This window comes from Salvelinus alpinus, chromosome 5, assembly GCF_045679555.1.
Source record: "Salvelinus alpinus chromosome 5, SLU_Salpinus.1, whole genome shotgun sequence".
Lineage (NCBI taxonomy): Eukaryota > Metazoa > Chordata > Actinopteri > Salmoniformes > Salmonidae > Salvelinus > Salvelinus alpinus.
Genome location: NC_092090.1, coordinates 62,043,694 through 62,068,271, shown reverse-complemented (window position 1 = coordinate 62,068,271; position 24,578 = coordinate 62,043,694). Strand labels below are relative to the sequence as shown.

At 43.5% G+C, this 24,578-nt stretch overlaps 1 long non-coding RNA gene across 2 annotated transcripts; it reads left to right on the top strand.

The window, feature by feature from the left end:
• The first annotated feature begins 1,047 nt into the window (after positions 1-1,047).
• Positions 1,048-7,432, top strand: LOC139576431 (uncharacterized). Of its 2 annotated transcripts, none has more exons than XR_011675110.1 (8): positions 1,048-1,580; positions 3,071-3,153; positions 3,658-4,052; positions 4,243-4,321; positions 4,735-5,447; positions 5,555-5,645; positions 5,747-5,853; positions 5,999-7,432. It is a non-coding gene; the product is annotated as an uncharacterized lncRNA (long non-coding RNA). The 2 variants fall into 2 exon arrangements; XR_011675109.1 differs by having other exon boundaries at positions 3,071-3,140; positions 5,999-7,431.
• The last annotated feature ends 17,146 nt before the right edge of the window (positions 7,433-24,578 follow it).

Sequence of the window (24,578 nt, the reverse complement as noted above, 5' to 3'; positions counted from 1 at the left end):
TACTGTACGTTTGGCAACAGGTTTTTTAGTAGTTTATATGTTACCTGTTAGGTACTTCGCTGAGATATTTGAGGACGACACTACTACCTCCAGCTATGACTTTTAAACATTTACTTTACTCACCGGATAATGCAAATATATCAACAATACTCTTATAGTCTAAATCAATACAATGGACACAAATTTCTTATGGGAAAAAACCTGAATACAATTAAGTGACTTTATCTGTAATAAAATGACCCAGCCTTTTGGGGCGATTAAACCCTTTAAAAATGCTGGTCGTATCTGGCACTTAAACCTGGTGTCTGGAATAATGACTCAGTCTTCAGTTCAGCAGTGTGTGTTATTTGGGGCGCTGGGGTTTATGAGTCTCTTACACACACACACAACAGACACACACACACACACACGCTGCTGCAGCACAGCACTCTATGAATCAGCACAGCGCCAAACTTCTCAGCACATTTAGAGGGAGGACGGCCCCTTAAGGCTCCTAATGAAAGGTCTAATGTCCCTGCATTGATTTTTCCCTTCTTTAATTTGTTGCTTATTTATGGTTGTGTCTCTTTCTGCTTGGGGGGGGGGGGTTCCACAGGTCTTCTCTTACAGTAAAAGGTGCATAACCCGGTGGATAGCTATAATCCCCCAGAACACATAGACCCCTCATACCCAACTCTAGACCTCAAAGGCAGTTCCACTGCATTTTTCATTGTTCCCCCCTAATCAGGGTTTGATTTAGATCTGGGACACCAGGTGGGTGTAATTAATTATCAGGTAGAACAGAACACCGGCAGGCGCCACAGACCATTAAAAACAAAACACTTTGTTTTAAGTGAGAATAGGCATTGGTCTGAAGCTGAAAAATAAAGGAAATTCACATGAGCACCACAATGCCTATTCCATCCATGCTCTACCAAGGTTTTACAGCACACAGCGTTCACCTACTACAGTAGCTATGTTGGATTTGTACTTCAAACTATGTGTAGGCAGGTTGCTTAGGATTCAAACCTTCTCAAACAGCCTAATTCATACTCTTAGAGGTGTCACGCCCTGATCTGTTTCGCCTGTCCTTGTGATTGTCTCCACCCCCCTCCAGGTGTCGCTCATCTTCCCCATTATCCCCTGTGTATTTATACCTGTGTTTTCTGTCTGTCTGTTGCCAGTTTGTCTTGTTTGTTCAAGCCTGTCAGCGGTTTGGCTCAGTTCCTGTTTGTACCTAGTCGCTCTTTTTCCTTGTCCTCCTGGTTTTTTGACCTTTGCCTGTCCTGACCCTGTACCCGCCTGACCACTGCCTGTCTCTGAGCCTGCCTGCCGTCCTGTACCTTTGCTCCACCTCTGGATTACCGACCTCTGCCTGACCTGACCCTGAGACTGCCGGCTGTCCTGTACCTTGGCCTCTCCTCTGGATTGTCGACCCCTGCCTTGACTTGTTGTTTTCCTACCCCTATGGTCACACTAAACATTGTTACTTCACAGTCTGCACTTGGGTCTTACCTTGATTCCTGATAGAGGAGGTGCTTCCACAATAATGTGATTTGTACCGCATACAAGTTACAGTATTGGATTCTTCACACCCCACAGTAAGATATTATCCCATTACGCTACCTTTTCATGCTTTAAAAAAAACAAATATTAATACACTTTGCTTTTCTACTTATAAGACCACCAGGCTTGATTGAGCTGTTTTGTCTTGTAGTAATGTGGTGCATGCCTGTATTTCCTTAAACCTTTATTTTACAAAAACATATGTCCTTTTTTGTTAAGTAGGTGCCCAACATAACAAGAGGTGGTGGCGTGTTGGACACAGTAGCTCAGAGCCTGTCTGCATTCCTGATTCTGTAATTGTTAGCTTACCTGTGTCCTATTGATTTAAGCTCAGAACCACTTGTTTCAAACATGGTCCTGTGTTATCAATTGCTGTGCTGATCAATGGACAGTTCATTACCACTGTCAAAATGTGTAGCTTAAAGTAAGGTTTGTACTTTTATTTTTGCAATCAAGATGGCGACGCAACAATAATACACATTTACAATAGGCCTATAACTAAAAATACATACAGCCAAATGAGAGATGTATACATAATTTGAATAGCAGGACATTGAAGTCCATTATGCCTGTGAAGAGTATAAATTAGGCTATTTGAGAAGGTTTGAATCCTAAGCAACCTGCCTAAACATAGTTTGAAGTACAATATTGACATAGCTACTGTAGGTCAAAGCGGTGTGCTGGTAGAGCATGGGTGGAATAGGCATTGTGATGGTCATGTGAATTTCCTATTTTTTCACCTTCAGACCAATGCCAATTCTCACTTAACTTTTTTTATTTTTTATTTCCTGTGTTTTTTACACTGGAAGGTGATTATGCAACATTATTATACACCTTAGCACATGCTCTCCTTATGAACCTTCACAATGTTGTGCGTTTTTAATTTAGTGTATTGATAAGATCCCAGCTCATAATCAAATTGTCAAGGGCAAAGAAACGGACAGACGCAAATATTTACTATGCGATTACACAATGTAGCTTGCTAGAGGACTACAGGAGTGCAAAATATGGATGAGCTGTTCTCAATGGAAGGGTTCTGAAATATTCTCTCTCACCGGGGTGTGAATGTACTTTATCATAGTCATCCACCTCGGTGGAAACGACTTGGGGCACACAAAGGGGACAGCCCTGGTGCGTCAGATGCCGGCTGATTTGGAGGTAGTCCATCCAAATGTTCCCTGGGACAATGGTGGTCTACTCTGACGTCACACAGTGGAGGAGTTGAATGTTCCGGTGGGAGAAGGACATCAAGTGCATAGAGATGGCCCAGCACTCTGTCAACCAGCTGGTGTTTGCGTTTCTCTGTGACAGGCGCATGCCCACAATCCGCCACTTTGCCATAAATCACTGTGTCTCTGGGCAGTATTGCAGGGAAGGCTTTCCCAAACTCGTTTATAGGGGCCCGTCATGCAAAATAGTGTCCCCCTCTGCTAGCAGGCTACTGTAACGGGTTATTGCAGCTTTCTGTTTGTATGTAGCTTGCACTTCAATGTCATCTCTCGCGATCTTTTACCTTTCCAACCAGGCGACGTGTTCTGAAGACACCACTGATCTCGACAAGAGGCGCAACATTTCAGAGAAATTCACAATTCAGGGTAACGTTAAGCAGTAAGCTAAAGCCGTCCAGTTATCTGATAAAAGTTACGTACAACCATTTTCCATCTAACGCTAGCTAGTTGCTAGCTATACATAATGTTCAGTGGAGGCTGCTGAGGGGAGGATGGCTGATAATGTCTGGAATGGAGTAAATGGAATCTATCAAACACGTGGTTGATACCATTCAGTTGACTCCATTCCAGCCATTATTATGAGCCGTCCTTCCCTCAGCAGCCTCCACTGATATAGTTACTGTATATGTTGAGGTGTCTAGCTATAAGTTAAACCTGATCAATCAAATGGATAGGTGTAAGCAATTATGGTAATTCCAAATGCCCTTAACTAGGTGTCTTCACCAGACAGACAGAGAGGGGGGGGGGGGGGAATTGAGAAGGGATGAAAGAGAGAGGTGGGAAGAGGGTGGAAGACAGACAGGGAGAGAGAAACAGAGAGGGAAAGACAGCAGTGCAAATGTACTTAGACTTGAGTATTTCAACATCTCTTCCAACTTGTTAGGTAATCATATCTACCTACGGGGGAAGGATGGCCAGCCACACAGGAGGGTGATTTTTGCTAAGGAGGAGAAGGAGGCCGTGCTGACTGTGACGCTTGCTGGCCAATTCAGTGAAGCGCCTGATTGCCAAAATCAACCTACGCTTCTTCTGACAGGGAATTGTCAAGGAGGTGGACAGCTGGGCAAGTGAAATAACCTTTTGTTTATCAATCAAATTCTATTATACGTGAAATTATTATGATTTCAATGAATGTCATATCAGAGAGCACACAATGTTTCTATTTGTCACGTTGTGCTTGAAGGTAAGTACCTGTCTAGCCTGCCAGAAGTTTGAGAGGGCGAAGACTGTGGCGCCGGAGTTGAAGCCCATCAGTTGTTTCACCATGGCACATGGACGGTAAGTGTCCCAATTCAAATTTTGCCCTGATAAGTTGTTTTGTAATGGTTGCTTTATTTGTTCACAGCAGAGTTCAATATTATAGAATGTGTGTGTGTCAGTATCCTTACAAATATGAAAATCTGCATACTGTATGACGCAGATACGGGTAAGAATAAAGTAATCTTCTCTCTATTGTTTTAAATGTTAGGGATGGACCTCATCGGCCCCTTCACGAAATCCAGGAAAGGCAACAGCTGGTGTCTGACGGCAACCGATCACTTTACCAAGTGGGTGGAGGTGTAACGGATGTGAAATGGCTAGCTAGTTAGCGGTGGTGCGCGCTAATAGCCTTTGAATCGGTGACGTCACTTGCTCTGAGACCTTGAAGTAGTGGTTCCCCTTGCTCTGCGAAGGCCGCGGCCCTTGCGGAGCAAGGGGAACCACCGCTAACTAGCTAGCCATTTCACATCCGGTAACGATGCTTCGTGGGTGACTGTTGTTGATGTGTGCAGAGGGTCCCTGGTTCGCACCCAGGTCGGGGCGAGGGGACGGACGTAAAGTTAAACTGTTACAGAGGCAATACCCATTTAAGTTCAGTAAAGGAAGAGAACGTGCTTAACTCTAAATACCCATCTGTAACCCATTAAAAAGGGTGCTTGGAACCAAAAATCGATTTTTGTTTTTTATGATACAAAACTAGTGAGACCACCTCCAAGGATATGGTGGACATCTTCAACACCCACGGTTCTCCTGAGGTCATCTTGAGTGACCGAGGACATTAACCCTGGAACAAGATACGGATGTCAAAGGTTATATTCTGTCACCAATGGTTTGTTTTATTTATATTGTTACAATCTGTTTTTGTTTTTCCATGGTAGATAATCAGACATATTTCAATATCTTACATTGTCAATAGACATCGCTTTCCTACCCCCTCCTCCAGGTTTGGTGAATGGACCAACCAGACCCTTGTGATTGACTAAGTGTTGTTTGCTATTTTTGCATAACGATCTTTCAGATCACTGAAACCCCACCTAATGTGGTGGAAGTTGTCGAACCAGATCAGAACGCCTTCGAGAATTACCTTCAGACACGGACTGAGAAGGATGTGGAGGTCTTTGACCATGTAAAAATTATTGTCCATTGTTTATTTATTTTCTGGACCTCCAAGAGCTATGTAAGAAATGTATTTGTAATATGAAATATAATTGCATGTGTTCCTGTCATCAAACAAGGTGAGGCTGAACATGGACAAGGCGCAGGAGAAACAGAAGGAGAGCTACCGGAGCAGAGTCAAGAAGGGGACCAAGTGCTACGACATCCGGGCGAATTACTTGGTTTGGAAGAAGGACGAAAGGAAGGCAGAGACCTTGGAAACCTCGCTGCTCCTAGCTGTGGTCACCATCTGTTAAAGTGAATATAAAAAAATTCAGATAATAACTATTTGCATTTGCACACAAAATAACCTGAAGCTAGTTTAAGTTTCCCTAACACTGATATTTTTCTTATGGTAACCCTAGGAAGCCAACTATCTTCTACAGTTGAAGCAGTTGGACGGTCTACCACTGGAAGCATTGACGCCCTACACTTCAGTGAAGCCCAAATGACAAAGTACGTTAAGCTTTGGTTGACATTTGAGAAAGCAAGAAATGGTTGTTATGCTAAGCTTATAAAAATGTACCTCTTCAATTTACCTCTCCAAATGACTTTAGGACCATCGACTGTCCGAGCCCCCCAGGAGGTATCCCATCTACCAGAACCAGTGAGTTCGGATCAGTCTGATTCGCTGTGCTCTGAGTCAGAGGGGGACCAGCTTGAGGTAGGCTACACCTTCCAAAAGTGTTAAAGTACATATCTCTGCGTTAATCCATCAAATTCTCTCACAGTAAAGTGTAACCTGTGTGTTTGCTTGTTTACGTCTGTCTCCTACCATGTTCCCTTTAACTCTGCTCCTGTTCTCTAAGAGCTAGGGGTTTTGGCCAACACCCAGACCCACCTGATGTCCTCCATTACCAACCACCCTCCAACTTTTCATTACATCATCTATAGCTACTGTTGTCATTACATCATCTGCAGCTACGGTTGTCATTATCTGCTAAGAAAGTTGTCTTGATCTATAATACTGGGCACATAATATGTGAGAGACACAGATGAACTAAAAACACTAGCACTGCAAATACTCTGAACAAAGCGAACAGCAGTGCCTGGACTTTGCAGTCTCCTTCAAGTCCCCCTTCTGAGACTGGGTGCCTGTTGAGAACAAGTGACAGGCAGAATCTCCCACCCACACAGCAACCACCTCCACTATATTCCACACACCAGAATGATGTATTTAGTCTGATTGCCATGTGAAAATAAATTAATGACAACTGTACCAAAAAATATCAAGGTTTCTGTGTTCCAATCTTAAATATTGACGGGTTGGTTTTCACATGTTCATTGAATTTAGTAAATCCTGCCGTAGGGATAGCGTGCCTCTCACAGGTGAGGGCAACGACCTCTTCCTTGAGTCTGAGAGCTGATCCCTCCTTTGTTCTAGCAAGACCCACACAGTAGTACACACCACCACACTCACTGTCGCTTGTCTGCCTCTTTTATTTTTTTTGCTATTTGATTTAGAATTTTCAGACCACTTGAAGTATCAAAAAAATGTGGGCCTTTCTGCTATTAGCCTATACATACGCATTGAATAACAGATTCACTACATGGAACAACATAGTTCCCCCCCCCCCAATTTTTTTTTTAAAAGGAAGTGTCCTATTTCTGAGAAGACCAGGGAACATTTTTATTTTATACATGTATCTAACCTTTACATGGATCAAATTTTTGTCAGTACACAGTCTCCATATATACTGTACTTCCATAAATGTTTTATACTGGTATCGGGGACTGTATTTATTAACCTATCAAATATTGTAGTTGGGCAACATATGAGATGTGAATATAAAACATTTCATTCTTAAGTCCGAGTGTATTTTCTCTTGCTTCAGCTCAAATAACGGCCGCCATTGATTTAAAGAAATGTTATGACATTTTTTACGTGGTTGCGTCATATTTCTTTGCATACTTTCCATTGAAGCTTGCATCAATGCATGCCTCAAAATATGTACAAACGGAGTTTGCATTTTGAGAAGTGCCCTCCATGCTCCATTTCGCATACTTTTATTTGGAATCGTACACCGACCCTCCCGTGCTCCAATTTCCGTTGTATGCATTTTGAGAATTACCCATCGCCTTTGACAGACCATTTAAATTTCTTGAATCCTTCCTTCCAAAATGATTTTGGTCATTTACTCAATAGTGATTTCACGTTTATTTATCTTGCTTGGTTAAAATACAATACTCAAACAGTCGATTTGTTGAAAACAGACTCATTTAATCACGTAGTTAAAATCCATTTCCTTTTCTTTTGACTGTGTGCTACTACAGGTGGCAACCTAATCTCATAGCATTTCGTATTATTCTGTATGGATAGTTTTGTATGTGTATGTATCAATTTGTGGATGTCCATCATCCATTTCACATAATATGTTATGAATTACAATTCATATGGTATGTTACGAATTGCAGTTGTATGATATGTTATGAATTTCAATTGTAAACTATGTTATGAATGCAATACGTAGGATATGTTACCAATTCCAATTTGTTGTAACTAACGTTAGCTAGGTGTCTAATGCTAATGTTAGCTAGGTGGCTAACGTTAGCTAGGCTAGGGGTTACGGTTAGGAGTGAGGTGAAAGGGTTAAGGTTAGGAGATATGTTAAAGGTTAGCGTTAGGGGAAGGGTTAGCGAACATGCTAAGTAGTTGCAAAGTAGCTAAAAAAGTAGTAAGTCGATGCAAAGCTGGTAATTGGACAAAATGCTAGTTGTCCATGATGAGATTTAAACACTCAATTTTTGGGTTGCTATACATTTGCTTATACGACCGACCAACCAACCTCATTTTTTAAGTAAAGGAGAATTTTCCTCTTTCTGAAGTCAATCTAAATGTTTTATGTAAATGGAATGTGGAACGCTTTTTCTGTGATTTGGCTTGTTTTTGATTAACTTACCCCGGCTTCAATTCACTTTCTCATTGCTCTTTGTAGAGTATCAGGGCCATTCATCTTTGCCTTGATCCTGACTACTCTCCTAGTCCTTGCCGCTGAAAAACATCCCCACAGCATGATGCAGCCACTACCATGCTTCACCGTAGGGAAGATGTAAGGTTTCCTCCAGATGTGACGCTTGGCATTCAGGCCAAAGAGTTCAATCTTGGTTTCATCAGACCAGAGAATCTTGTTTCTCTGAGGAACCTTGGAGCGCTGTCAGAGTGACCATCTGGTTCTTGGTCACCTCCCTGACAAAGGCCATTCTGCCCCTATTGCTCAGTTTGGCCAGTCGGCCAGCTCTAGGAAGAGTCTTGGTGGTTCAAACTTCTTCCATTTAAGAATGATGGAGGCCAATGTGTTCTTGGGGACCTTCAATGCTGCAGAAATGTTTTGGTACCCTTCCCCAGATCTGTGACTCGACACAATCCTGTCTCGGAGCTCTACGGACAATTCATTCGATCTCATGGCTTGGTTTTTGCTCTGTCAATGGTGGGACCTTATATAGACAGGTGTGTGCCTTTCCAAATCATGTCCAATCAATTGAATTTACCACAGGTGGACTCCAATCAAGTTGTAGAAACATTTCAAGGATGATCAATGGAAACAGGTTGCAACTGAGCTCAATTTCGAGTCTCATAGCAAAGGGTCTGAGTAGTTATGTAAAGAAGTAGTTTTTTTTTACACATTTGCAAAAAATCTCTACAAAGCTGTTTTCGCTTTATCAATATGGCATATTGTGTGTAGATTGGTGAACAAAAATGATTTAATCCATTTTAGAATAAGGCTGTAATGTAATAAAATGTGGGAAAAGTACTTTCCGAAAGCACTGTAAATCTTGGTGGTGCAAACCCCCCCCCCCCCCCCCCCCCCCAAAGAATATTGGTGGACGCATGCCAGCAAAGCCACTACAACACACAACACTAAACAATACATTAATTGCACTATAACGGTGCCAAACGGTGCCCAAAAACTGTTAGGGCCTACATAAAGCTGTCCCAACAGCAGTCCCAACACCTTACCATCGCTACACCTGGCTATCAGCAGAGCCTTGTCTGGCAGTGAAACAGTTCATTCAGCCTAATTTACTGCCTTTAAAGTAAACATAGCGGATATGGCTGACTTGCTTTAACAAATGTGGTTTCTACTGGGAATTGAGATGTACAAACTATGGCATAAGGGGACGACAAGTTTATAAGAGGCAATCCGTAATTTCGATTAAGACATTAACGAGCGAGCTAGAACGGACGTAGTCAATATAACTATTTGTTTAGCAATTTTGAAATGTACAACGACAGAATTCCGAACATGGGCCGTTCTTACAATGTTCTCCCTGTACACCAACTCAGAACCATAGGATAAATGAAGGGGGCATATAAGCAGACAATGAAAGCTCTTACAATTTTCAGTAATTACATTTCTCTAAAACAGGTTATAGGCTACATGTGCACCACCAAGTCAGAACAGTTTGCAAAATTAAGAGGGGAAAATAGACCAAATGATTAGGGTGAGGCACATGGGCTACTAACAGCTTACTACACAACATACACTTAGTATTACTTTCTTAGCTACAGTATACATATCTCCCTGGGATATTATATCCTTATACAGCAGCATACAAGACATTTTGGACTTACCTTGTTGTACTGTGCTCACTTCAACAGGAAGGTGTCGAGGCAGTCCTTCGTGGGCAAATTTTGTCATCAAACTTTGTCATCAAAGTCTGGCATTCTCTGGATTTATGGTGTTTTCAAGACAACTGGGAACTCGGAAAAAACAAGGTCGAATCATGATGACGTCAGTGATCTTCAGGTCGTAGCTCTAGAATGAGGCCTGAGTTCCCAACTTACAATTCCGAGTTGGCCAGTTCGTTTTGTGGCGTCAAGCCTACCAGCATTTTTTCCTTGCTCCTGTCTTTCTCTAGTTCCTGTTTTCTAGTTTTCCCGGGTTTGACCATTCTGCCTGCCCCGACCCTGAGCCTGCCTGCCATTCTGTACCTTTCGGGCTCTGCTCTGATTACGGACCTATGCCTGCCCATGACCTGTCGTTTGCCTACCCCACTGTTTTTGTAATAAACTTCTGTTACCTCGAAACTGTCTGCATCTGGGTCTTCTCCTGCGCCTTGACAGTACGAACTGGCCAGTGCGGAACCAGCAGACTCGGACCAGCTTCGCAACGCCGTCTCCTCCCAAGGAGCCACCATTGGAAGGCACGAGGACTTGCTACGTGGTCTTATAGAAGGGTTCCAGACCTTGGCTGAACACCATGACCGCTCGTTGAACACATTGCTGGAGCAATTCCGCGGGTTATCTGTCAGGCAGCCTACCATGACGGTAACCTCCCAGCCCCTCAGTAAACCGTCTGTTAGCAGCGCTGCCTCCCCAGCCACCCCAGTTTCCCGGGAACCCCACTTACCTCCCCCGAAACGCTTTGCTGGAGAGTCGGGAACCTGTAGGGCATTTCCCACGCAGTGTTCTCTCATCATTGAGCTGCAGCCCTCCTCCTTCCCCTCAAACCGCTCGAAGATAGTGTATCTCATCACGCTGATGTCCGGGATGGCTCTCACCTGGGCTACGGTCGTGTGGGAACAACAGTCGGTGGTATGCTTCAGTCTGGAGGAGTTTGTGGTGGAGATAAAGGTTTTCGATTCTCCATGGTCCGGGAGAAAGGCTGCCTGGAAGTTACTCCAGCTTCGACAAGACTCCCGCAGTGTGGCAGACTATGCAGTGGATTTCTGCTCATTTGCAGCTGAGAGTTGCTGGAACCCAGAATCGTTATTCGACAAGTTCCCTGGTGTCCGAGCTGGGCATCCCCACTCAGCCCCTCTCCATTCCCATGGACGTTAGAGTGCTGGACGGCGCTCTATAGGCCGGGTCACCCACAATACCACTCCAATCAACCTATGAGTGTCAGAGAACCAGAGCGAGGCAATCCAATTCATACTGATTAAGTCTCCTCAGGATCCTGTGGTATTAGGATTCTCTTGGTGACACAATCCCTCATAGACTGGACTGCTGGTGCCATCATGGGCTGGAGCCCGTTCTGCCACGCCCATTGTATGAAGTCAGCGCAGCCTGCCCTGGGACGTCTTCCTGTGGGCTCGGAAGTTGCGCCGGACCTCTCCACCATTCCCGCGGAGTCCAAGGACCTCCAGGAGGTTTTCAGTAAGGCCCGGGCCACTTCACTCCCACCGCACCGACCCTATAAACTGCGGGATCACCCTTCTCCCAGGCACCACACCGCTCCGGGGACGACTGTACTCTCGGTCAGGTCCGGAGACCTACATCGAGGACTCTCTGGCTGCAGTGTGTATCCGTCCTTCTGCCTTCCCCGCCAGTGTACATTGGCTGTAAATCCCAGCTCGCCTGGTACATTGTTTGCTGTCACAACCCATTCGGGATGCACCGTTTCAGTTTCAATGACTCAATATTTTTTACAAAAACGGACGACTTGTAACTCAGGCTGGGAATGTCTATACAATCAAACTAGCAAGGGCAATGATCACAAGTCAGTCATAACGTGGTTAATAGGCTAGCGCACATGTGTTAAACACAAGGCCTGTGGGTCGAATAGTACACACAAGCGAGTATAAATGAGTCAACAGTTGAATCATCTACTTTAGGAAATTACAGCCTGATGTGATGGCATTGGCGAATTTAACTTCAATTGTATTACTTTCGTGTGTCCCATTTACAGCGTGCAGCAGAGTGAAAGTGTACAGACGCATGCCACAGTCCTAGCTAGGCTACAAAAATGTTGCAGTCTGACTTTGGTTTTTAAAACTTGACAATTAATAAACAAAAAGCAAAACACAATTCAACATAGAAACATTTAGGCCTATTAGAGCAACATTTGAGCAGTAGCCTAGGTTGGCTACTCAACTACAATAGCTTCATTTTGAGTTTACCATACAGCAATGCTGCATTCAACCGCACTGTTGATCCATGCAGTGCAAGAAAATGAAAAACACGTTTTAAGTTTAAATGTTTCAACAACCTATACAGTAGCTACGTTTTTGTATTTTGAAATTATAACTTACTTTTTGATTAGGTTTGCAACATATTACGCACATCTGCAAGCATAGCAGCAAAGGCTGAACAAATATAATATTACTTTTGTTTTAATAGTTGACATTATAAAGGGCCATTTTTTTGGGCCAGTTTGGGTTGCAGTTTTTTTGTAAAAAAAAAAAAAAAAAGTCTATGTCTGGCCTGCGAATTCGTTATGTGTTTTCAATATGGTTGATGCGCTGATTGAGTTTGACACCTCTGGGCAAGTGTATCTATTTATGTAGCTAGCTATTTATTTAGCAAGCTAAAAACACAGAGCCCAACGTTAGCTAGCTAGCTAGCTGTTGTGTGGCCCCGAGACTGCCTGCCGTTCTGGACCTTTCGGACTCTGATCTGGATTACTGACTTAGACCTGCCGTGTTGTCATGTCACTGGAGGAGTAGGTGAGTTACTGACTTTTCCCCCTCATATCGTTTTTCAGTGGCTACAGCTAGAGATGCAGGTGTCATTTGGTTAGCTAGCATGCAATTGGTATGCTGACTGCAGGAATGTCCACCAGAGCTGTTGCTAGAGAATTTAATGTTAATTTCTCTGCTATAAGCTGCCATTAGACATAATTGTAGAGAATTTGGCAGTATGTCCAATCGGCCTCACAACCATAGACCACGTGTATGGGCGTCGTGTGACATCAGTTGACACTCTACTGATGTGAACAGAGTGCCCTATGGTGGGTTGGGTCAAGCATGAATTAGCAGGCAAGCTGCAGAAGGAGGAGCAGGCTACTATTCCCCATCATTTATCAGTGAAATGTTGATGGTTAACTTGCTTAAAAAGTTTGAGAGGGTTTATCTAGATAGCGTTTCCTCGTTAGATTTGAGCTAATTTCGCTCTGGCTAGTATTAGTTGTTGATGTGCATAACTGAGGGAGAGAGCCTCCCTTTTCATGGTTGTTTGATCAATAGCACTGTGAAGTTCCCAAATGTAAGAGGACTCCTGTGGTATTTACTTATTTTCAGAAAACCATTTGTGTATTTTGTGGCTTTTACTGAATGTGTTCAGTTGGTGTTAAGTGTGGTGCTAGCAACGCCAGGGCCGTAGGTTTGTATCCCGCTGTCGTCACAAATAATATGAACACTGTATGTATTCACTCTACTGGAAGTTGCTTTTGATAAAATCATTAGCTAAATAGCTATATGATATGTCAGTTTACCACCTGAACCATTGGTCTACTAAGAACTCTACAATAATTTTCATTTTGATTCTAAACTACAGCTATTTTTTCTTTCCATGTAACTTGTTCTATGCTTGGGGAAACAGCAATTTCTTGGCCCAAGTAAGAGATAGATATCGTTCTACTCCTGACCTTTTACTTGAGTGGGCATTGCAGGGTCGACTGACAACAACTGTAGCGAGAGATAGAGACTATCAGATTAAATTGTTTCACTACACCAAAATAGTACAGAGTATTGTACAGATAGTGTGTGTATGTGCACATGTATGTGCGTGGGCATTTTGGGTGTGTACAAGTGCAAACTTGCCTACAACAACATTTAAAATAGTTTGAATGACCTTTAAAAGCTTCCATGAGGTGATACAATATTTGGACAGCCTAGTCCAATTTAGCCAGTCATATCTCCATCTGTTTCATTGCGTATTTATTTCGAATGGGGATTGAAAACTGAGATAGGCCAGCTGCATGCATTTAGAAATATGGCAGTGGAACGTGTACACTTTGCCCCCCTGGCCTTGCCCGGCGAGAGTGCCAATTTGTCTCCCCCGTCCACTGCACGCCGAGGCAAACAGTGCACCTCTTGTCCTGGTGAATTTCTGGCACACTCGACAGGTTGTTTTAAAACTAATTCATTACCAACCACTCTACTGTAAGCTTCTAGGCCAGAGTGAGCTAAAAACAACAACAACGCAAATACACAGCCTGACGCTTCTTTTGCAGAACACCTGGAAACCTGTCGACGTTAGTTGTCAGATTCCATTTGTGGTTCCTCAGAAACAGAGTACAGCGGTGGGCAAGGGGCATGTTGACGAATGGTACACAGTTTGGCTGTTGAAGCAAAGACAAACACTTTTCCATTTCATGAGATTTTCGAGAGCTTGGGACTAAAAGGTTCTATCTGCAAAAAGATGATTTTGAGATAATTGGCTTTAAGTTCCAAGCCCTCAATGGTTTCAATGGTGTATCTTGTATTCTATACTATATAGGTAGAGAACATTGAACAGAACAAGGCTGTCAATATACAATTTGGACAGAAATGCAGATAGATCCTCATAGTCCCAAGCTCTCGATTTGCTATTCATCTTCTGTATGATTCTGTATGATGTTTTTCATTTGTGACTTGTTTCAGGGAACTAGGCGTATGTCGTACGTCACTGCTTCACAGGAGAGGCATTTGAACTTAAACATGTATTTTTTATCAAAATGTATTTTTGTGTAGAAATGCCTTCTGGAACATGTGAACTTTCATGTGCCTTATTTACAAACTTGTATTCCATCTGTAAATACGAATACAATTGTTAAACTATGAGCCTCGTAGGCTTAGCCAAGGAAAATGACAGGAACTTTCCCGCTGGCCATGATTGGCTGAGATAATGGATGGGCTGGACATGCCGGTAGATGAGTTTGGATTGGTCTGCCATTTACCATGCTTCTGTCTATAACGTGAGCTGCTCAGTATGTGTTGATAGTCCTTCCAACAGTGACGTTTTTGAAAGATATTACGTTTTGCTACTTTTCTCAACAATATTGATGCCCTGAATTTAGCAGGCGCTATTGACAGATCAGTTGGAAAAAGTGATGGGCTACTTTCTGCACATGCCACGGTCAGTGTGAACCGGAGTGACTTGACACAATGCTGGCCAAACAAGATGTAGCTACAAACAAAACAGAGTTAAATGGTTCCAGTCTGCCGTAAAGCGTTCATTCATCTACAGTGCATTCGTAAAGTATTCAGACCCCTTCCCCTTTTCCGCATATTGTTACATTAGAGCCTTATTCTAAAATGGATTAAATAAATGTTTTTCCTAATCAATCTACACAAAATACCCCATAATGACAAAGCGAAAACAGAAACCATATTTACATAAGCATTCAGACCCTTTGCAATGAGACTCGAAATTGAGCTCAGGTGCATCCTTTTTCCATTGATCATCCTTGAGATGTTTCTACAAATTGATTGGAGTCCACCTGTGGTAAATTCAATTGATTGGATATGATTTGGAAAGGCACAAACCTGTCTGTATAAGGTCCTGCAGTTGAAAGTGCAAGTCGGAGAAAAATCCAAGCCGTGAGGCAAAAGGAATTCCGTAGAGCTCTGAGACAGGATTGTGTCACGGCACAGGTCTGGGGAAGGGTACCAAAACATTTCTGCAGCATTGAAGGTCTTCAAGAACACATTGGCCTCCATCATTCTTAAATGGAAGAAGTTTAAACCACCAAGCCTGGCAAATCTGAGCAATCGGGGGAGAAGGGCCTTGGTCAGGGAGGTGAACAAGAAACCGATGGTCACTCTGACAGAGCTCCAGAGTTCCTCTGTGGAGATGGGAGAACCTTCTAGAAGGACAACCATCTCTGCAGGACTCCACCAATCAGGCCTTTATGATAGAGTGGCCAGACAGAATCCACTCCTAAAAGGCACATGACAAACTGCTTGGAGTTTGCCAAAAGGCACCTCAGACCATTTCTGATGAAACCAAGATTGAACTCTTTGGCCCGAATGCCAAGTGTCACGCCTGGAGGAAACCTGACACCATCCCTATGGTGAAGCATGATGGTGGCATCATCATGCTGTGCGGATGTTTTTCAGAGGCAGGGACTGGGAGAGTATTCAGGACAGAGGGAATGAGGAACAGAGCAAGGTACAGAGAGATCCTTGATGAAAACCTGCTCCAGAGCGCTCAGGACCTCAGACTGGGGCAAAGGTTCACCTTCCAACACAACAACAACCCTAAGCACACAGCCAAGACAACGCAGGAGTGGCTTCGGGACAAGTTAATGAATGTCCTTGAGTGACTCAGCCAGATTCCAGACTTGAACCCGATCTAACATCTCTGGAGAGACCTGAAAATAGCTGTGCAGCGATGCTCCCCTTCCAACCTGACAGAGCTTGAGAGGATCTGGGGAGAAACTCCCCAAATACAGGTGTGCCAAGCTTGTAGCCTCTACCCCAAAAAACTTGAGGCTGTTATCACTTCCAAAGCTGCTTCATCAAAGTACTGAGTAAAGGGTCTGAATACTTATGTAAATGTGATATTGCAAAAATTTCCCCCAAAAATGTTTTTGCTTTGACATTATGGGGTATTGTGTGTATATTGATGAGGGGGGAAAAACGATTTAAGCAATTTTACAATAAGGCTGTAATGTAACAAAATGTGGAAAAGTCAAGGGGTCTGAATACTTTCTGAATGCACTGTAGGCCAAGGACTAGCGTCTTATATCTCCCTCTCTAACTTTAAGCTTCAGCTGTCAGAGCAGCTTACCGATCACTGTACCTGTACATAGCCAACCTGTAAATAGCACACCCAACTACCTCATCCCCATATTGTTACTTATCCTCTTGCTCTTTTGCACTCCAGTATCTCTACTTGCACATCATCATCTGCACATCTATCACTCCAGTGTTAATGCTAAATTGTAATTATTTTTCCGCATCTATGGCCTATTTACTGCCTTACCTCCCACTCTTCTACATTTGCAAAACTGTACATAGATTGTTCTATTGTGTTACTGACTGTACGTTTGTTTATGTGTAACTCTGTGTTGTTGTTTTTGTCGCACTGCTTTGCTTTATCTTGGCCAGGTCGCAGTTGTAAATGAGAACTTGTTCTCAACTGGCCTACCTGGTTAAATAAAGTTGAAATAATTGTTTCAATAAAAAAACTATTCACTCTGTTTAGCACATGGCATCACATGTGAATGCTTAAAGAGATGGGTGGAGCTAAGGCTTAAGAGAGATGCTGAATTGGTGGAGACATTGAAGAGCTCTCCAGTAGGTGTACCAAAACATTTACCACAAAGACCTTTACAAGCTGAGCTCTAGAACCCACTAATGACAACACTAGCAAAACAAATCTACGTTGCACCTGTCAAGACTGACACCCAAGGTCTTCCATCAGCTCTGCGCTGCAGTCCTAACTGACCTCTCCCTATAATGATTTTCTCCTAAAGTCTGTGCCACCATTTTCAGGGCTCTGACATTTCTGCTGAGTGCTGGTCACCCATGGTGGTCGCTCGTGACACACGTGACAGAAGTGCTGACCCCGTTGGTTCGACCAACGGCTGCAGTGCTGACACCTTAGTTTGTAGGGTCCCTCTCTAGCCCGACACATTCAGAGTTAGATTCATGTCATGGTCCTGGTCAAAGAGACACACACACACACACACACACATACTCACACACACACTGGAATAAAGCACAAGTGAATTGCTCCGTCCACAACCGCAATCCCCTCCAGAGGGTGGTGATGGCCCAATATATCATTGGGGCCATGTTCCCACCCATCCAGGACATCTACTTGAAACGGTGCCTGAGGAAGTAACGCAGCGTCATCAAGGACCCCACACATGCCAGCCACGAGCTGTTCACTCCCTTACTGTCGGGCAGACGGTATCGAAGCCTGAGGTCTGATACCAACAGGCTCAGAGACAGTTTCTATCTACAAGCCATCAGATTGCTGAACACTTGAAATGATCACCCGCACTGACTCTCCGCACCTTAGCGTGCGCACACTCTCTCTCTCTCTCTCTCTCTCTCTCTCTCTCTCTCTCGCTCTCGCTCTCTCTCTATATATATATTTGGGTGTTTTCCTGGATGGTTTTAGTAATAGCACAGAACCTCAGACAAGTCACTCTCAGTTCCCCACCATGCCCTGAATACAGATTATTAGAATAGCGCCCGATCTAAAAAGATATGGATAGACCTACCCGTGTTATCGCTGCTCTTTCTTCTCTCTGTCCCACCCACACATATCCCTTCCTCGTGATTTCTATTTGGGCAACAGTGATTTCTATTCCCTCCTCTCCCCATCTCTCTCTCCCCCTCTCCTCCTTCCTTGTGCGCCAAACACATATGCCATATAAACTCAGCAAAAAAAGAAACGTCCTCTCACTGTCAACTGCGTTTATTTTCAGCAAACTTAACATGTGTAAATATTTGTATGAACATAAGATTCAACAACTGAGACATAAACTGAACAAGTTCCACAGACATGTGACTAACAGAAATTGAATAATGTGTCCCTGAACAAAGGGGGGTCAAATCAAAAGTAACAGTCAGTATCTGGTGTGGCCACCAGCTGCATTAAGTACTGCAGTGCACCAGATTTGCCAGTTCTTGCTGTGAGACGTTACCCCACTCTTCCACCAAGGCACCTGCAAGTTCCCGGACATTTCTGGGGGGAATGGCCCTAGCCCTGACCCTCTGATCCAACAGGTCCCAGACGTGCTCAATGGGATTGAGATATGGGCTCTTCGCTGGCCATGGCAGAACACTGACATTCCTGTCTCGCAGGAAATCACGCACAGAACGAGCAGTATGGCTGGTGGCATTGTCATATTGGAGGGTCATGTCAGGATGAGCCTGCAGGAAGGGTACCACATGAGGGAGGAGGATGTTGTGTTGAGATTGTCTGCAATGACAACAAGCTCAGTCCGATGATGCTGTGACACATCGCCCCAGACCATGACGGACCCTCCACCTCCAAATCGATCCTGCTCCAGAGTACAGGCCTCGATGTAACGCTCATTCTTTCACTGAAAAACGCAAATCCGACCATCACGCCTGGTGAGACAAAACCGCGACTCGTTAGTGAAGAGCACTTTTTGACAGTCCTGTCTGGTCCAGCGATGGTGGGTTTGTGCCCATAGGCAACGTTGTTGCCTTTGATGTCTGGTGAGGACCTGCCTTACAACAAGCCTAGAAGCCCTCAGTCCAGCCTCTCTCAGCCTATTGCGGACAGCCTGAGCACTGATGGATGGATTGTGCATTCCTGGTGTAACTCAGGCACTTGTTGTTGCCATCCTGTACCTGTCCCGTAGGTGTGTAGTTCGGATGCACCGATCCTGTGCAGGTGTTGTTACACGTGGTCTGCCACTGCGAGGACGATCAGCTGTCCGTCCTGTCTCCCTGTAGCGCTATCCTAGGCATTTCACAGTACGGACATTTCAATTTATTGCCATGGCCACATCTGCAGTCCTCATGCCTCCTTGCAGCATATGCCAAAGGCACGTTCACGCAGATGAGCAGGGACCGTGGGCATTTTTCTTTTGGTGTTTTTCAGAGTCAGTAGAAAGGCCTCTTTAGTGTCCTAAATTTTCATAACTGTGACCATAATTTCTTACTGTCTGTAAACTGTTAGTGTCTTAACGACCGTTCCACAGGTGCATGTTCATTAATTGTTCATGGTTCATTGAACAAACAGTGTTTAAACCCTTTACAATGAAGATCTGTGAAGTTATTTCGATTTTTACGAATTCTCTTTGAAAGACAGGGTTCTGAAAAAGGGGAGTTTCTTTTTTTTGCCGAGTGTAGAACTTCAGTTCCAATGTCAAAAAGTCTGCGAATCAAAGGAACATATTACTAGAACACATATTTATGATACACATCTAAGTACTCCAGACAAGGTTGTCATGTATCAAGGATTTGAGAGCAGAAATACCTCTGTTCAAACAAACACAACAAACAAGCACAAATTCCCTAATCGGCCTCAGCAGTAAAACACATGCTGCCTGGAACTCTGTAGAGAAGAGAAAACTGTATATATTTAGCTAACTGGCCCTCGGGCGCAGCTACGGATGGGGACTACAGACCACCAACACTGACATCGGCTGTCTTGGCAACCAAGGCCATCCACTAATCAAGACTGTTTACCGCTGCCTGCCTTGTGATGTCATCCCCATTCTGCTTGCCAAACGAATAACTGTCTCAGAACCCAGAATGTGTGTGGGTGCACATGTGTGTGTTTTGTAGGGAGATGTGTCTGCTTGAGTATATGGAATTCCACATGTCAGATGGGGTTCCAGGCGTTCCTAATGAGTCCTGAGCTGGAGTAAGGGAATAATAAAGCGTGTGGTCTGCGCAGGGAAAGGTCAGACCCATAAACGGCTCTGATGGGTTTAATTTCTCCCTTTTATTCTCCCTTTTTTTCTTCCCTTTTAAACTCAGCAGTCACTCATCAAAGCTTTAAAAAAATAATCAGGTTGTTGGAAGAATGCAGGGAGGAGTGTGGGATCTGGTGTCTATAACGTCTGAAGGGAGGAAGACAGGCAGGCAGACTGAGATAAATGCAAAACAAAGAGGGATTGTCACTAACTTCTGTACAGTATTTCTCATCTAAATACACATTTTATAATAACATTTGAGTTATGTTGTCTTTGATTCAGTTTACGTGAGATAAGCAAGTTCTAAAAGCATTATGATATCTAATAGTGCCACAGTGGATAATCAAAAATATTTGTGAACTAGTTAATTGAAAAAGTTTGTGACCTTTGGATAACCTTTAGGTTGCCTGTCAAAGGTTAAATTGGTAGAAATCCATCATAGGAAATGAGGATGAGGTCAGCCTTCCATTGTCTCTTATTTACAGTACATGCCTAAGAAATTGCTCTAGCCATACTTGTTGAGGTTACATGCAGAATTATGGTGGAATTATATATTATTAAGCACATGGAGAGAAAGAAAGAATGAGAGACAGAGAGAAACCGAGAAAGAGATTGTGAATGAGAGAGAGGAAGATATAGACAGAGGGCGTATGGTTTAAGTATAGTGGTAAAATATGTGACAGGAGTAGAGAGATGGTCTATACTTGCAAACATTAGAAAAAGTTTAAACTTAAACTTTTTCTCTGTCTCAAAATTCGCCTCAACCAATTAAAATCGCAAACACTAAATGTTAGCTTTTCCCATCAGATAACCTGGCACATTCAGCCCTATGCTAACTACACCAGCTGGATGTTATTATATCCTGTAACAAATTCTGCAATTTGCGTAAAATTGCAACTTTTAATATTATCCCACTGGGCACAAACTGGTTGAATCAATGTTGTTTCAACGTAATTTGTCAACGTATTGTCACATGGAATCTACGTGGAAAATACATTGGATTTGAAAAAAATAATCTACTTTTTATTATGTCATCATGGTAACCACATTTCTACATAGACAAACCTTGTATAAAATATGTTGAATTTGTACCTTTTAAAACAACAACAGTTTTTAAACATTATATGCACTATCAGAAAAAAATTATAGGCTGGGCAGCACCTCCTACTGGATAATGTATTTATCCACAGCTATCCTCTGGTCTACCATCCAGGGTTTTAACCTCGTGAATGTGCAAACTGACAGGTTTTCATTTTCATCCAAAACAACTTTATATGAAGAGGTGCCTCTGATTTTACCGCCTGCACATGTGCATTTCGGACCCGATGACACGTTTAAGCGCATGAGTTTAACTAGCCAACTTCGCCATGACATCGCTTACAAGCGTGATCGGGATTTGTATTGGAGAAGCAGTTTCTGCCTATCTTCATTCTGTACTGTCTTCGCTGCGATTCTCTACTTAGATTTTTTATGTAGCTGCTGCTCACCTTCCCCCTCCCTACACCTTTCTCTCTTTACTCATCCTCTTCTGAACCCTGAACCAACTTAATCAACATGATGATGTAGCCTACGTCTCTGCCTCATATTTCTGAGCAGCAGAGATAAAAACCCTGCGGCTATTTGAACGAACATTCCAAAAATACATATAATTTGTAGGCTGATTTAGGATGTAGGCTACAACCTTCTCTGTCTGTTGTAACTAAGGATATTGCAGTAGTAGAAGGGGGAAGCAGTGTACACATTGCATTGGGGCAAAACAATCTGTGTTTTCACCACACGTTTAGCCTACATTTGTGATGATCTAATCTTTTTAATAATACTGCCATATCATAGCCTGAGTTCCTGAGTCCCACACAATTTGATAAACAGGACATGATTGAAATTCATCAGAGTAGCTGTCCACCTCTGGGCAGCCGAAGCATGTAGCCGGTAGCCGGAGTTTGACAGTGGGCGAGTTCGTTTTGGATGGCCAGGTGCCTACTGCTATTTTTCATATCGTAGCCTGAGCTACTGAAAAAAGAACACTACTTCTTTGAACGGCCTGTCTGCCTCCTGCTTAGACAATGTTTGCAATGACGATGAACAAATTACATTTAATTGCTATTTAGACTGCCTGTCTGTGTCTTGCTTGTATTCGATACGCTGCCTATAAATAGCTTGCCTAAATAGACTTCCTGTTTGTTGTGTTGATGTTAGCAATAGCCTACTGTTACAACAGACAAAGACGTTTGTTATACAACACGTCAATGTTTGTAGACTAGGCTACACTAGACAAAGACGTCCGATCATCTCCGTAGGGAGGAAGGGGTAACAGAGGGAGCAGCAGCTAAATAAATATACTGTAACGACCCTGGGTTTATAAGCGCGGAAATCGACTCTGCCGCACGAGCATGCTTTTGCGGCACAGTTGATAGTGCGCCGGACCTCGGGCTAGAAGGTCAAGGGTTCGAGACCTGCTCCCTGCTGTTTCATTACAATACAAAGAGAATTCCAGACATGCACAGAAGCTTCGGGACCTTTAGCTGGTCCGGGGATTTTTTTGTTGTTGTTGAAAAGTCAGACTCTTGATGCGAGGGGGCCTCAAACCCACGGTTATTGTACCCACATTAATTACTGTTAACCGGTTTAGTGGTGTATGCCACCTGGTAGCAATTGTAATGGAGGTACATGACAGCTTTTTGACAAGACCTTAAGGCTCTTCAACTTTTTAAAATAATGTACGATAAACTGAAATGTCTATAGTCCCCCCCCCCCACCCCCCCCCCCCCCCCCCCCGTCAAAGCACATGGATGTACAGTATGTAAAACAGATAACCAAAAATGTGGGATTTTGTCATACAGTGGGGAGAACAAGTATTTGATACACTGCCGATTTTGCAGGTTTTCCTACTTACAAAGCATGTAGAGGTCTGTAATTTTTATCATAGGTAAACTTCAACTGTGAGAGACGGAATCTAAAACAAAAATCCAGAAAATCACATTGTATGATTTTTAAATAATTAATTTGCATTTTATTGCATGACATAAGTATTTGATCACCTACCAACCAGTAAGAATTCCGGCTCTCACAGACCTGTTAGTTTTTCTTTAAGAAGCCCTCCTGTTCTCCACTCATTACCTGTATTAACTGCACCTGTTTGAACTCGTTACCTGTATAAAAGACACCTGTCCACACACTCAATCAAACAGATTCCAACCTCTCCACAATGGCCAAGACCAGAGAGCTGTGTAAGGACATCAGGGATAAAATTGTAGACCTGCACAAGGCTGGGATGGGCTACAGGACAATAGGCAAGCAGCTTGGTGAGAAGGCAACAACTGTTGGCGCAATTATTACAAAATGGAAGAAGTTCAAGATGACGGTCAATCACCCTCGGTCTGGGGCTCCATGCAAGATCTCACCTCGTGGGGCATCAATGATCATGAGGAAGGTGAGGGATCAGCCCAGAACTACACGGCAGGACCTGGTCAATGACCTGAAGAGAGCTGGGACCACAGTCTCAAAGAAAACCATTAGTAACACACTACGCCGTCATGGATTAAAATCCTGCAGCGCACGCAAGGTCCCCCTGCTCAAGCCAGCGCATGTCCAGGCCCGTCTGAAGTTTGCCAATGGCCATCTGGATGATCCAGAGGAGGAATGGGAGAAGGTCATGTGGTCTGATGAGACAAAAATAGAGCTTTTTGGTCTAAACTCCACTCGCCGTGTTTGGAGGAAAAAGAAGGATGAGTACAACCCCAAGAACACCATCCCAACCGTGAAGCATGGAGGTGGAAACATCATTCTTTGGGGATGCTTTTCTGCAAAGGGGACAGGACGACTGCACCGTATTGAGGAGAGGATGGATGGGGCCATGTATCGCGAGATCTTGACCAACAACCTCCTTCCCTCAGTAAGAGCATTGAAGATGGGTCGTGGCTGGGTCTTCCAGCATGACAACGACCCGAAACACACAGCCAGGGCAACTAAGGAGTGGCTCCGTAAGAAGCATCTCAAGGTCCTGGAGTGGCCTAGCCAGTCTCCAGACCTGAACCCAATAGAAAATCTTTGGAGGGAGCTGAAAGTCCGTATTGCCCAGCGACAGCCCCGAAACCTGAAGGATCTGGAGAAGATCTGTAGGGAGGAGTGGGCCAAAATCCCTGCTGCAGTGTGTGCAAACCTAGTCAAGAACTACAGGAAACGTATGATCTCTGTAATTGCAAACAAAGGTTTCTGTACCAAATATTAAGTTCTGCTTTTCTGATGTATCAAATACTTATGTCATGCAATAAAATGCAAATTAATTACTTAAAAATCATACAATGTGATTTTCTGGATTTTTGTTTTAGATTCC